This window comes from Citrus sinensis, chromosome 9 (genome assembly GCF_022201045.2).
Source record: "Citrus sinensis cultivar Valencia sweet orange chromosome 9, DVS_A1.0, whole genome shotgun sequence".
Classification (NCBI taxonomy): Eukaryota; Viridiplantae; Streptophyta; class Magnoliopsida; order Sapindales; family Rutaceae; genus Citrus; species Citrus sinensis.
In genome coordinates this window covers 14,480,185-14,483,481 of record NC_068564.1, presented here as the reverse complement: position 1 = coordinate 14,483,481, position 3,297 = coordinate 14,480,185, and positions in this window count along the sequence as shown.

The window sequence follows — 3,297 nt, the reverse complement described above, 5'->3', positions numbered from 1 at the left end:
GAATATCCAATTTGTAGGCATTGTTATTGATCTGTGCAACCACTTGAAATGGACCATCTCCCCTTGGAAGCAAGTTGGAATGCCTTTGTGCTGGGAACCTCTCCTTTCTCATATGCACCCACACCCAATCTCCAGGCTGAAAAACCACTTGCTTACATCCTTTGTTGGCTTGAGTAGCATATTGTTCAGTTCTCTTTTCTATGTGTTGTCGCGTTCTCTCATGCAATTGCTTGACACATTCAGCTTTCTTTTTACCATCCATACTAGCACGCTCATCAATAGGTAAAGGTAATAAATCCAAAGGAGTTAATGGATTAAAACCATATACAATCTCAAATGGTGAAAATTTAGTAGCTGAATGGACAGTTCTATTGTAAGCAAATTCAACATGTGGCAAACATTCTTCCCAAGTTTTCAAGTTCTTTTGCATCAGTTTAGTACCCAACTTAACCCACAAAGTTTTCCAAAAGTGGCTCAAGAACTTAGCATCTCGATTTGAAACTATGCTCCTTGGTACTCCATGCAATCTGACTATTTCCTTGAAAAATAAATTAGCTATGTTTGGTACTCCATGCAACCTATCAACAACAACAAAAACAGAATCCTTTCCCCTTTTTGACCTAGGTAAACCCAAAACAAAGTCCATAGAAATATCAACCTGAGGTTCACTAGGTATGGGTAGAGGGTTATACAATCCATGGGGTAAAACTCTAGACTTAGCATGTTTACAAGTGATGCACTTCTCACATATTCTTTCAACATCATGTTTCATATGTGGCGAAAAGAAGTGTTCTTTTAAAACATCTAAAGTCTTTGCAATGCCAAAATGTCCCAGGCACACACAATTTATTTTCTCGAAATAAGAACCCATCATGCCTATAGAACTTACGGAATGAAACTTTCTCACAAGCATTAAACACATTAGCAAAATCAGGATCATTAACATATAATTCTTTAATGTACTCAAATCCTAACAACTTTGCATTTAATATAGAGATACGTGCATATCTTCTAGATAATGCATCAGCCACCACATTCTCCTTACCTTGTTTGTATTTGATCACATAGGGAAATGGCTCAATAAATTCAACCCATTTGGCATGTCTCTTATGCAACTTACCTTGCCCTTTCAAATGCTTCAAGGACTCGTGATCAGTGTGTATAACAAACTCTTTAGGTAGAAGATAGTGTTGCCAAGTATGTAGGATAATTTAGGGCTGCTCCACTCAATTTCTCACTAAAATAAGCAATTGGATGCCCTTCTTGCATCAAAACATCTCCAATACATATATCTGAAGCATCACACTCATTTTCAAAAGTTTTAGCAAAATCGGGTAAAGCGAGTAATGATGCAGAAACAAATTTCTCCTTAATTAGATTAAATGCCCTTTCTTGTTCACTACCCCACTTAAATCCCACATGTTTCTTCACAATTTCAGTCAATGGTGCAGCAAGGATGCTAAAATCTTTCACAAATCTTCTATAAAAACTAGCCAAACCATGAAAACTTCTTACCTCACTTACTCTTTAATAGCCTTTACCTTCTCTTCATCAACCTCAATTCCTTTACCACTTACAACATAACCAAGAAAAACAATCTGATTTGTACAAAAGGAACACTTCTTCAAATTAGCATATAACTTTTCCTTCCTTAAAATAGTCAATACACTTTGCAAATGTTCAATGTGTTCATCTAAGCCTTTGCTATAGATCAAAATATCATCAAAATAGACAACTACGAATTTACAAATAAAAGCACGTAAAACATGGTTCATTAACCTCATAAAAGTGCTAGGTGCATTAGATAACCCAAATGGCATCACTAACCACTCATATAAACCATATTTTGTTTTAAAGGCAGTTTTCCACTCATCTCCCTCTCTAATCCTAATTTGATGATATCCACTTTTAAGATCAATGTTACTAAACACACAAGAACCATGCAATTCATCAAGCATGTCATCAAGTCTAGGAATAGGATGTCGATACTTTACAGTGATTTTATTAATTACACGATAGTCAATGCACATCCTCCATGTGCCATCCTTTTTGGGCACTAGTAAAACTGGTACCGCACATGGACTCATGCTCTCCCTCACATATCCCTTTGCCAAGAGTTCTTCAACTTGCCTTTGAAGCTCCTTTGTCTCCTTGGGGTTACTTCTATATGCGGGTCTATTAGGAATGGTAGCTCCAGGGACTAAGTCTATTTCGGGACTTCATTTGGAAACACATCATCAAAGTCCTGCAAAAGAGTCACAATAGCACTAGGCAAAGAAAAGTTAAGCTCATTAGTATGTAAACAAGCCTCTTTGCACAAAAGTACAACAATAGGTTGTTTTGAAAAGAAAGCCCTCTTAACCTCGCTCTTTTTTGCAAACAAGTTCACTTGCTGCCTCTCTTTTCTCTCAACAATATTTTTTTCTATCTTTTCACTTGTTTTTCTCTCAATCTCTCTTTCTTTTGTACTCTCATTTTCTTTTTTTGTATCACTCTCTTTTTGTATTGACATTTGATCCTCATACACTTGCCTAGGTGTTAATGGTGCAAGAGTGATTTGCTTTTTATTCATTACAAAAGAATATTTATTTAAGTAACCATCATGTGTCACGCGCCTATCATATTGCCAAGGTCGCCCCAAAAGAATGTGTCCAGCATGCATGGATACTACATCACATAGAACTTCATCCTTGTATCTCCCAATAGAGAATGAAACTAGCACTTGTTTATTTACTTTAACTTCCCCACAATCATTCAGCCATTGTAGCTTATATGGCCTAGGATGTTTCAAAGTTTTCAAATTCAATTTTTCAACTAAACTAGTGCTAGCCACATTAGTACAACTTCCACCATCAATTATCATACTACATACCTTATCTTTGATGTGGCATCTAGTATGAAAGATGTTATCACGTTGTACCTTTGCATCTTCTTTTACTTGCACATTGAGAGCACGCCTAACAACCATCAATTTACCATCAACAAGATACTCTACACCATCATTAGCATCCTCCAAAGGTGGCATAGGATCATCATATGATTCACTCTCGGTTTCAACATCTCCATCATCCCTCAAGATCATTACTCTCTTATTTGGGCATTGAGATGCAATATGACCTATCCCCAAACATTTAAAACACTTAATATCTCTATTTCTAGAGTGTTGGGAATCAGATTTACCTTTATGATCCTTGAATGGCTCAATCTTAGGCTTTGAAATAGCCTTTTCATCTTTGCTCCATTTTGACTTCCATGAGGAAGATGAACCCAAATTGGTTCTAGTGGAACCTTTCTTTT